The sequence below is a fragment of the Orcinus orca genome, chromosome 12, assembly GCF_937001465.1.
Source record: "Orcinus orca chromosome 12, mOrcOrc1.1, whole genome shotgun sequence".
NCBI classification, from domain to species: Eukaryota; Metazoa; Chordata; class Mammalia; order Artiodactyla; family Delphinidae; genus Orcinus; species Orcinus orca.
In genome coordinates this window covers 2,259,832-2,270,290 of record NC_064570.1, presented here as the reverse complement: position 1 = coordinate 2,270,290, position 10,459 = coordinate 2,259,832, and the positions used below count along the sequence as shown (strand labels likewise).

At 46.5% G+C, this 10,459-nt stretch overlaps 1 protein-coding gene and 1 pseudogene across 1 annotated transcript in view; one reads left to right on the top strand and one right to left on the bottom strand.

Annotated features, from left to right (window-relative positions):
- Nucleotides 1-234: 234 nt before the first annotated feature.
- The window catches only part of CCR6 (C-C motif chemokine receptor 6), a 77,337-nt gene continuing 67,112 nt past the window's right edge, over nt 235-10,459 (top strand). Inside the window, exons 1-2 of the mRNA XM_033403987.2 lie at nt 235-305; nt 1,387-1,506. The gene's annotated coding sequence lies outside the window, so the exon portion shown is untranslated. The remainder of the gene's footprint in view (nt 306-1,386; nt 1,507-10,459) is intronic.
- Nucleotides 6,861-8,626, bottom strand: LOC101285024 (methionine adenosyltransferase 2 subunit beta-like; annotated as a pseudogene).

The window sequence follows — 10,459 nt, the reverse complement described above, 5'->3', positions numbered from 1 at the left end:
TAAATACCAAAATGCATCTGAAACCATTAAGCAGTGCTTTTATTTCAGATCTATAAGTTGGTTATATTAAAATCCAAATTGGACTGTAACAGTAGTAATGGCCTAAGACCATATCCAGTTTGACAAGCTTTATACACTGTACATAGTTTCATTGTAACCCTTAAAAGTTGAGCCAATGACAGCATTTCAGGCAGTCTCGTTTACATTCTACCCATTGTGCTGCTGTTTATGTAGGTTGCAGACATTACTGATCCTGAAGTATCAACAAGCACAGTTGGAACTGATGCATGCGTGTTCATGTGGATGTAAGTAAAGCTGTGACTGTGTTAAATTTTGTACTTTTTAATTTCAGTTAAATTAAAGCTTTTTATTGTCACCTTTATTAATAAAAGGAGCGAATTAGACCTAATTCACTGATCTCAAGAAGTGAACAGACTTTGTGGTTTGTATAATGTTAGTTTTTCATTGCATACTAGTCTAAACACTTCAGAAATATTTACTAGGCTCCGAAATGTAAAGGGAAGTGATCATGTATGGATCAAGGTTATGTGACATTAGAATCTGATTTTATACCATTTAAGTGAAGCTGAGCCATGAACACCAAGAGGAAGCAGGACAGAATGTGGGCCAGGGCAGCCTGGGAGCCGCTCCGCCAAGCTGCCCTCAGTCTGTGGGCCGTGATCTCAGTCTCGGTCAGGCTTTTTGTTTCACGTGAGGAAATAGCGCTGCGTGAAGATGTAGTCTGTTGCTAAAAGTCCCCCAGTGTGCTCACTGTAAAATGTATTTCCTTGGATGTCATCTCTGTAAAAAGTCATTTTCTATAAAGATTGTGGTTCTGTTCTGGCCCTCTGGAATCTGTGTCAAATGTGTGATTTATTTTTGATATTTGATAGGAGCTAGGTTTCTGTGCAATGATTTGAAATCATTTCAATGGAATGATCATCGGGGTGTGGCGCTTTAATTTTGCAGAAAACTTTTGAATAGTAGCATCTGAAATCTGTCATTTTTCTGTTACCCACAGAATCTGATCTTTTTATGGTATCTGGGAGGATGGGGAGAAAATGCCAACTATGAGACTCGCTTTGTCATCAGCAGTACATACATCTGATCCAATAGTTTTAATAGCTTAAAATTCAGCTGTGAAAAAGCTCTCTTTCCACATGTGTCCCTTGATTAGATAGAAGGTTTTGAGTGTGATTAGCATTTTCTTTTTGTTGAGAAGTACATATTGAAACATTAACCCAGGAAATAACATTTTTATGGTAAAACCTGTATTGTACGGTGGAGTTTTTCAAATGTTTCTTTGTGTGTCAGATGTCAATAAAAGTCTCGTTTTATTGATGACGACTAAAGTGAGTGAAAGCTCACGCCCTTTGTATTTCATAGTGACAGTAACCAGGCCCCAGTTGTGCTGACCTTGGTCCTGCCCCGATGGCCGCCGCCTGCCTCTGCCCCTCGCCCCTCTTTCCTCGCTCCAGCGCCGCACAGCACCTGCGAGCTGCCAAGGTGGGTCCTGTCTGGGGTGTATCTGCCTCTCCTTGTCTGGATCGTCCTTCCCACAGAATCCTGCCGGGCTGGCTTGTTTCCGTCTCGTTCTCAGAGAAGCTCCAGCCGGAAGGGGGTGCCCGTTTTCCCTCCCGTCACTGTCACGTTTGCCCTGTGTATTTTCTTCATCTCTCATTGCTGTCTGAGATGCGCTGGGTTATCATCCGTAAGCTCCGTTGGAGCAGGGACTTTGTAAGCAGTGTGTATCCCTGGTGCCTGGAGCGGAAGTCAGCCCCAGTACGTGCCCGGGGAGGATCCAAGGCGACCACATGCACAGATCCAGGGGTCTGGGAAGCACAGGCTGGGGCTGGGCAGCTGCCGCCCGAGGACGACACGGTACGCTTTCAGGGGGACAGCCATCCTTACCCTGAACCCAGGGAGGCCCCCGCTTCAAGTCTGAGGAGTGGCTCAGGGACAGCGGGCCTGGCTGCCCCGCCCCGCCCCCGGCTGGTCGGAGCATTGCTCCTGACGGACGTGGGCAGGCCTCCTGTCTGCGGCTCAGTGTGGACACTGGCACAGGGCAGCAGCGGGGTTCGAGGTTGTGCACTGACGGCCCCGTTGGATGTGCTGGAGGGCAGCGCTCACCTGGGGAAGAGCACGCCCCACGGCCCAGGTGCAGACCCTCCTGGACTCGGCCTCGGGCTGCCTGGGACCCCACCTGGTCTCTGCCCTTGCACGCTAACCCACGCCGCCCTCCTGACATGGTCTACACTGCCAGCCCCCATTGTACGAAGGGGCGTATTTGGTGGAAACAAGTGCAGAGGAAATGAGGGCAGCCACTCTCCTGGGTCATCCACGCTGGACGGAGGAGGAAAGTGAACAGCATGTGACAAAGGCTGAGATGAACCAGCAGAATGGCTTTTCTTGGGGGAAACGATTCAGAGAACAAAGTAATTTTAAAGTAAAAACCTAATTGAACTACTTGAGATTTGAGAACGTTTGTACCTACAAAAGGCTGCTTTGAAAAAGGTGCAGTCAAAATGATCTTTTAAAATTAATTATCTTTGGCTGCGTTGGGTCTTTGTTGCTGCGCACGGGCTTTCTCTAGTTGTGGTGAGTGGGGGCTACTCTTTGCTGTGGTGAGCGGGGGCTACTCTTTGCTGTGGTGCGCGGGCTTCTCATTGCAGTGGCTTCCCTTGTTGCGGAGCACGGGCTCTAGGTGTGTGGGCTTCAGTAGTTGCAGCACGCAGGCTTAGTAGTCGTGCCTCACGGGTTCTAGAGCGCAGGCTCAGTAGTTGTGGCACATGGGCTTAGTGCTCCGCGGCATGTGGGATCTTCCCGTACCAGGGCTCGAACCTGTGTCCCCTGCCTGCATTGGCAGGCGGATTCTTAACCACTGTGCCACCAGGGAAGCCCCCAAAATGATTTTTGATTAAAAAATTGTTGCGCCAAGTCATTCGGTGGACGGATTGAATGATGGGATAATGCAAAAAAAAAAAAAAAAAAAATTAGTAACCTCAAAGGTAAAGAACTCCCTGCACGTGTAGCAAAAAGACCAAGGTGGAAACAGAATGGTCAGGAGATGCGGACAGAGGATTGACTAAGGACTGCAGCAGCTACGTGTCCATCCACAGGGTTAAAACTGAGGCAGGAAACATTGGCAGAAACGTGCACAGGTTCAGAGACACCTGAGTGTCTGGATGAGTGAAAGCCAGGCCCACAGCTGGGTGGATCCTGCTTAGTGATCATTTTAAAGGAATGAGAATGAAATTGCCTGACCGGCTGCTACAAGTAATAGAGCAATAACTACAGAGTTAGGAGGGAAAATGAATTTTGAGCATAGAATTTCTACCCTGATGGAAAAAAAAAAAAAGCAACCTTCCTGCCTTGTCGGAAATGGATCGCAAAGCAAGGTAAGATGGGTCTGGCCTCTCACGTGGCATCAGGCTCACGTCACGTCTCCGCGGGGCAGTCTGTGCTGCTACCGGCAGTGGGAGGGGACTTGTGGACCCCTCCCCACCTTCTGGAGCACACTGGGCCTTTACCAGGGCTTTGCCTCTGCAGAATGGTAACTCTGGGTAAAGTCGGGCCTGCTTCCCCGGAACCAGGAAGGAGAAGAGAGGGCAGGGGGTTCCCGGGCCTGCATCTCAGGGTGGATGGAGAGGAATAGGGACAGGGGAGCAGCAGGATAGAGGTGTCTGGGCCATGCCTTATATACAGGGGTCATTTCGGATATTTTCACCTGAGTTTGTTGTTTTGGCAATTTATGAAATCTTACGGTTTGATAATGAAATTATTTTTCCCGTAAATGTTTAATTTTCAAACCCTTCTAGTTGCTAAAAGCCAATTTGGGCATGTTTTATAAATCACTAGACTATTGGATATGGACCTTAAACTCTCTTTTAAATCATTTATAGTTTGTAAAACTGAATGGTAGCTCTTCCGAAATGGAAATTTTTGATGAATGAGTTCCCTTTTTACTTCAGGCATTTTTACTTCAGGCATTTAGCATTTCTCTCCCCTTTCTGTCTCAGTCCATGTGATGTGTGATTTTTTATCTGACCTTATGTTGAAATTTTGGTATACAGAATGCTGTGCTGCGCCCACCATCCTTAGTCTGGTGTTGGGTCTCGATGGCAGGCGCTCCTGCAGCCCCAGGTGCGTTGGCTGTTTGGCTGGGGTGCCACCTTCCCTGACCCCTCTTCCCCATTGCACACACCTGGGCTACGCTTACCCTTTCTCCTCTTTCAAGGCCCAGGTTAGAGGAAGCAAGTGTTTTGTCTCCTTCGTGTGCCAGGTACTTGTCATCTGTCCCTTTGGCTCCCTGCACATCCCGTTGTGGGGGAAGTATACCAGAATTCCAGCCGATGTTTACAAACGTTTAAGGTGCTGGGTGCCAGGTGCTGTGCCGGTGCGCGCACGCTCTGTGCACAGTCGGCAACGGGGACTTGGGAAATACCACATCTGTGCCACCGCGTGCTGCTCACGGGCCCTGTGAGAAGGTTACAGCAGGACCACCAGAAAGATGATGCCTGAGATGATCTTTGGACTTTGGTTCCCTGGAAACTGGTGGGCTGATGGGTTCTGCCCAGGGTTGCCGGACTCACGGGGAATGAGCCAAGGGCCCTTCTGAGGAGGAAGGGTGTCACCAGCAAGGAAGTGTGGGGCAGCAGAGGTTCAGGGGGTTGAGTAGCAGAGGGATTGGGTGTACATGTTGCAACCACTGCACAGATCAGGATCCTGGACACCTAACTTCTGGCTGAGTGCTGTCGGGCAAGTTATTTATTATCAATGTTCTCAGTTTGCTCAGTACAAGGGGGAGTGAATACTGCCTGACCGAACGGGGCGGTTGTTGTGTAACATAAGTAATGTATGCAGAGTGTTGAGCAGTGGTCTTGGCAAATAATACTCAGTAAATATTAATGTATTTTTTACTAAGAAGGTAAGAGTCACGGGACGTAGTTTAACTTGGATGTGGAGGGCAAGGAGAAGAGAGAGTGCCTTGGGTAATGGCAGATGAATTTCTGTTCCTCTCCCGAGGCCTGATTCAGATGCCACTTCACACCAAGCCTTCTTCCCCCCACCTCGAGCTACCCGCAGTGTAACGTGTTCATGGTCTGGGTTTTCCTTGTGTCCCCGTCAGTGGTGTCCCAACGGGAGTTTCTAGCTGTGACTGCACACCACTTAAAGGAGACCTGGTGTGGTAATGGAATGAAAAACACCCAGACTGTTTGAAAAGTCACAGTATGCCATAAAAATTTATATCAACTATGATTTTAACACCCCAAAATGTGTTGTAGTTCCTTTCACAAGAGAATTATGGTATTAAAAAGTAATTTCTTAGAGCACTACAGGCTGAGCTGTTAAGGGTGAGGTTCAAGCTTGAATGTACAGGGTGAGCATCTTTGTTCAGTCTTGCTGCTGGGGGTCTGTGTGATGAAGATGATGGAACGTCAGAAGTTATCCCGACGTTAAAAGCTAATTGTAACAGGATACTTTCTCAGATCGTACCAAACGTAGTAATTCATGAGTTAGATTTTGAAGAGAAATAATCACTAGGCTCTTGTATTATTCGATAACCCAATGAATGAAGAGGAGTGCATCATATAAATACACTGTAAAAACATTTAGATTTACTACTGATTTGACACAATATATTGATGCAGACCATATTAACACTATGATATGCTGTATGACAAGAACATTAATGAAAAACTGGTGAATGGACATAATTAAAAGAGAGCATGTATGTTACTAAAATGTTACTAGTCACTGAAAAAAAATTGAAATGCTATAAATTCCAAACTCATGTGAAAAAAGAACTCGAAAAAGTTTTCCAAAATTTGACAGTTCTAAAACTTACATGCATGACATTTCCAAAATGAATTGTAATTGAATTCATCCATCGATGAAACTCTTAAAATATGTCAGTAATTGAAAAACCATTTTGATCAGTCATTCTAGAGTAAAATTCTTTTTTATCTCCATAGGAAGATGTTTTTAAAAGTCATTCTGATATGAAGAGGTGATATCAGAAAGTGTGCCGTTAAAGCAATGTAGGAAAAATGTGTTACAAAAATACAGCAGACAGTTAATGAAAATATTTATTTTCCTGTATTTTGCGATGTTTGTCAGATTTATTTATTTTTTATATTGTTACCATCCAGCAGTACATATTTATTATTATTCATGAATGGTCAAAAGACTTACAAGGCTCCTTACTATTAGTATAACCACACATATGAAATATCACTTGGTGACATGGAGTGAAAAGGACAGCTTCATATATACTAAAAATACATACACATGTTCTCTCAAAGGCTCACCACTCACTGCTACAAAAGCAGGAAGCATCAAGCTGCAGGAGTTCCAGTATACACGACAAGTTGAAACATCTCAAGCGTAAAAACTACACTTCAATTGCAAAAATAAAGTTTCTTCAGACATTTTGATCTGAGCTCAAGCAAAGCAAATAATGAACACCAATGAGTTTTATACTATTTAACACACTTTAAAACAGAAAAGGACCAACAGATGCAAAAGTCCTGAAAATGTAGAGGTTATTTATAGGAATGAACAATGCATTTCATCCAAAAAAAAAGTCTACAGCAGACGTGTTTCATCCTGGCTCTCAAATATTTGAGAATCATAATTTACTATATTCAAACAGCAAGTTAAGCCAGATCAAAATGATAAACAGAAAACTCATGACTTCAAACAAGGCATTATTGTCCTTGGTTTCCTTAGTTTCACCAGTGCAAGAGCATCATTCACCTGAAAGATCATGAGTCACAATTAAGAGCACTGGTACAGAACGGCTTCCTTTTTTCTTTAAAAAGTGCCACATCTCATTTAAACAACAACAACACACAATGCTAATGAAAGACCGTTTGTCTCCATCTCTTGTCAATGAGGAAAGGCCAGAGTGATTTTTTTTTTTTTTTTTTTTTTGCGGTACGCGGGCCTCTCACCGCTGCGGCCTCTCCCGCCGCGGAGCACAGGCTCTGGACGCGCAGGCTCAGCGGCCATGGCTCACGGGCCCAGCCGCTCCGCGGCACGTAGGATCCTCCCAGACCGCGGCACGAACCCGTGTCCCCTGCATCGGCAGGCGGACTCCCAACCACTGCGCCACCGGGGAAGCCCCAGAGTGATTCTTTGATTCCAATTCGAAATGGTGTTCACTGGCCAATGCCTAAGGCCTCCAATTTGGAGGAGTCAGGCTGAGCGTTTCTCAGACGTCGTTGTGCTCCTAAGACAGGACTGTCAGTTATCAGTCTCAAGTGGCTGCTGGGGAGCTTGAAGGCGTGTGCAGTTGCACGTGCCATTTCATACTTAGTCATCTGTTCATTGCCGGACCAGTGAAAGGTTCCGTTAACTGATGGATCCAGCATCCTCTTCTGTGATAACTGACGCACACAGTGCCACATCTTTGACGTGTGTGGGGAACCGCTGCTGCCGGTGGTCGCTGTTCGCAGACTTGTTGCTGAACTGCACTTCATCAAACATAACGGTCACGGCACTTTCCTCAAGCTTTTTGACTTCTCCGTACAGGACAGGAATTCTCAAAACAGCAGCTCCTAGATTGTTCTCCAGGATGGCCCTTTCTCCTTCTAGTTTTGTTCTGCCATAAAGATTTAGGGGACTTGGTACGTCTTCCTCTCTCTAAGGTGGACTTGTTCCAGCAAAAACATCATCGGAGCTAATGTAGATTAGAAATGCTCCGACCGCAGCTGCGTTCTTCACCGAGTTCCCGGAAGCATCGACGTCAGGTTGCGAAGCAGCATCCGGCTGATTTTCGACAACATCTGGCCTCTCTCTGCTGCACAATGTACTAGGACACGGGGCTGAAAGTCATAAGTGATGTGATGAACTGCTTCAGACTCCAAGAGCTTAAGCTGCTCAGATTTTGGTCTTGCTCTTCTAAAACCACAGCCGACGGCCTGCCGATTATTCCGCTGAAATTCTGCTAAATTCTTAGCTCTGCCAAGAAGCCTGGTGGCGCCAGTAATCGGAACCCGCCCGTTGGGGCTGCTAACTTCCTCCTCCACCAAAGGGCAGTTCACGGGGACAAGGTGGATACAGAGCTCCGTCTCCTGCCCGCCGTGCCTGCCGTGTTGGCGTCGCCGCAGACTTGTTTTCACTCCAGCGCCCTCGGCCCTCCTCCCCTAGGTCCGGGCCGGCCGATCTGTCAGACTTTTAAAATTTATAGTTTGCTGGGCTCTTGTGTCTCTTCAGAGTATGTATGTTTATAGCTAGCTTTGTATAGGTCATTTCGTATCCCTCCTCTAGCAGAAGGTAATCCCAGATGTTACAGGCTGCTAAGCGAGGCCCTGCCCTAGTCAGTAGGCTAGGAGTCTAGCCAACGGAAAACAGTGGAGACGGAAAAACAGTTTAAGTCTGTTATCAAGGAGCGTTGGTCATTGAAAATATGTAGGCGTCTGAAATTTGAGCAGATTCTGTAGATCAAATGAGAAATATTGAAAGTTTCTTCATGAAACTTGAATCCTGAGAACCTTTGGTGGGAGAGTCCGCAGCGCTGTTGGCACCCGTCTTCTCCCCGTTCTCACAAGCCTTCACGCAGCGGGCATGTGGCCTGCTGGCTACCCGTCCAGAGGGACACATCTGGTCGTCTCCCGGGCATCACGCCTGCTCCAGGGGTTTCAGCGTCACAGAGGCACTCGGCAGTGTGCTGCCGTCAGCTGCTTGTTTTGTACCCTCTGGTTCAATGGCAAGCTTCCTGGTTGCAGACAACAGTCTCAGTCTATCCCTAACTTAGACAGAAATGCAGTTTCTTGGAAAGATACAGGATGGAGAATCAGGCGTCAAACCAGCCAGGAGCCTAGGAAGATGGGTAAAGAAACAGCCTGGTGGTACCGCAGCAGGATTTTTACTTTTTAATTTTATTTTTTCCGTAACGTCATATGGAAAAACCCGAACAAACTTCTTGGCCAACCCTATACGTCTTGGATGCTCAGTTGTTCGAGCACCAGTGGAGAAAAAACTATCCCTTCTCCACCGAACTGCCTTTACTCCTTCATCAGAAATCAGACTGTATTAAATTTGACCTTTATAAAGACCCCTCCCTGAAAGTTTCTCAGCCAGCAAGACTGTTTAGTACATGCCAGAGAAATGTAAGGAATGATAGATGTATTCTCATTTGTTTTTACTTGCCTCTTAAAACGATTTGCATTGGCAACTGTTACTAATAACCACCATTCATAGTAATAGGCAAAAACAGCTGAAGACAACCTTTGCAGTTGGTGGAGCGCTCTCCCAGGAGGATGGGCGTTCACCAGGCAGGAACTTTGTTTCCGTCACCGCCGTCCCTTTAGGTCAGTGACAGATGCTCCCAACAGCTCAGGGGGAATTACTTATTCCTCTTTTACCGGTAAGACTGTGTAAGTTGTAGAGGTGGGACCTCAGCATTTTCTGACAGGATGAGCAGGGCTTCTATCCACCAGCAGAACCAGGACGTAGTTCAGAGAGCGAGATGTGGAGTCTGAGGAGTGGGACTGCTTGCTGCAGACACATCGGGTACTGATTTGCATTGAAGTTTTGGTTGATATCTGTACAGTGGCCTAGACCTGATTCTGATGGTGGCGAGGGCCGGAGTGGACATACCTTGGTAATTTTTCCACGCCCATGGTTATTTGTGTTGTCCTGAAAGTCGAGCTGGGGTTTCCTGGGTGGGGACTGATTATCCCTAAGAGCGATAACCAGATTTGTTTCCTTTGCTCTAGTGTTTCCCCTTCTGTGGTGAGGTGGTGAGGGCCAGATTGCTGTCACCTTACCCCTTTCCGGGGTCTGTACTGTAGGTGAGAAACCCGGAAATAAGAATCTGCAGGCTTATATGCACATTGTTCCTCTCTCCTCCTGAGAGAGGGAAAGCAACTTGATTCTCCCAGTATAAGTAAATCCTCCTCAGGAAGAAAGGGGGAAGGCTCCTGGGTTCTTACTCTTTGGAATGTAATTCAATGTCTCCAGGAGGAGAGATTGCTGGAATATCTCCATGGCTCCAGGGCTTCAAACCCTTTTGAAATGTAAGCACAGATCATGAGAAAGGTGAATCTCTATTCAGAGAAGACCTGCCCTTTGTCCAAGGTCCCAGTAAAATTTGTTCCGTAAGCCCTAACCATGCAGAAATATAGAAATATTTTCTCTGCAGCCTACAGTCCCACACCCAGTTGCTGGTTGTAACTCACCAAAGAACAAGCTGGAATAGCTGAGACAAACTTCGGGGCCAGAAAATGGTCAGGGTGTGCATTGCAGGCCGGAACATGCCGTAATGCAGCTCCTCTCGCTTTCCAGTAATTTGAACAGCTTTATTGAGATATGTACACACCATGCAGTTCACCCATGTCAAGTGTACAGTTCAACAGTTTTTAGTCTATTCACAGAGTTGTGCCACCGTCACCACAGTCAGTTTTAAAATATTTTCATCACCACCAAAAAGAACCGCATACCCATTGGCAGT